The sequence below is a fragment of the Habropoda laboriosa genome, unplaced genomic scaffold (genome assembly GCF_001263275.1).
Source record: "Habropoda laboriosa isolate 0110345459 unplaced genomic scaffold, ASM126327v1 scaffold84, whole genome shotgun sequence".
Classification (NCBI taxonomy): domain Eukaryota; kingdom Metazoa; phylum Arthropoda; class Insecta; order Hymenoptera; family Apidae; genus Habropoda; species Habropoda laboriosa.
Window position 1 is genome coordinate 1,194,819 of NW_017100202.1, and position 578 is coordinate 1,195,396.

Sequence of the window (578 nt, forward strand, 5' to 3'; positions counted from 1 at the left end):
GGCAATAACTTTAACCACCTGGAATATCTACGTTATTTTTAGAGATATGAAAAAATTTCATTTTTTATAATTATAATACTGACGTAAGAATCGTTCTTACTTCTTCAATTAACGTCAAATAACATTTTACTATGGGTCGTCGGAATCATTTAAACATACGCTATTCTACTAGAAATTGTAGCATGCCTCTTAAATAAATAGAAGTGACTTTGAAATCTCCGACGACCCATCATTCACAAAAAATTTAGTACTGGCATATTATGGTCCTCTTGGTACTGTACAACTTTGTAAAAAATGTAATATAATTTACCAAAAGTTGACTATTTTGATTCATGTAATTATATTTACTGTGAAATACTATTCTCATGTAAATATTGTATTTAAAATTTTAAACTGAAGCATGCATATTTTTTAAATTGAAAATGCATTTGTAATACTAAAAGTAACAATATATCCTCATAATAAGATCATTTTATCCTTTCTTTCTCACATTTGATACTAAAGAAACAATAGTTCACAATAAATTTTACAGTAGGTAAAAAATTGTCATCCAAATCCACATTTCAAGTTACAACATC

The 578-nt window shown here is 26.6% G+C and overlaps 1 protein-coding gene across 1 annotated transcript in view; it reads left to right on the forward strand.

Annotated features, from left to right (window-relative positions):
* Nucleotides 1-578, forward strand: part of LOC108570427 (HBS1-like protein) — a 4,651-nt gene that overhangs the window by 2,097 nt on the left and 1,976 nt on the right. The gene's annotated exons all lie outside the window — the stretch shown is intronic.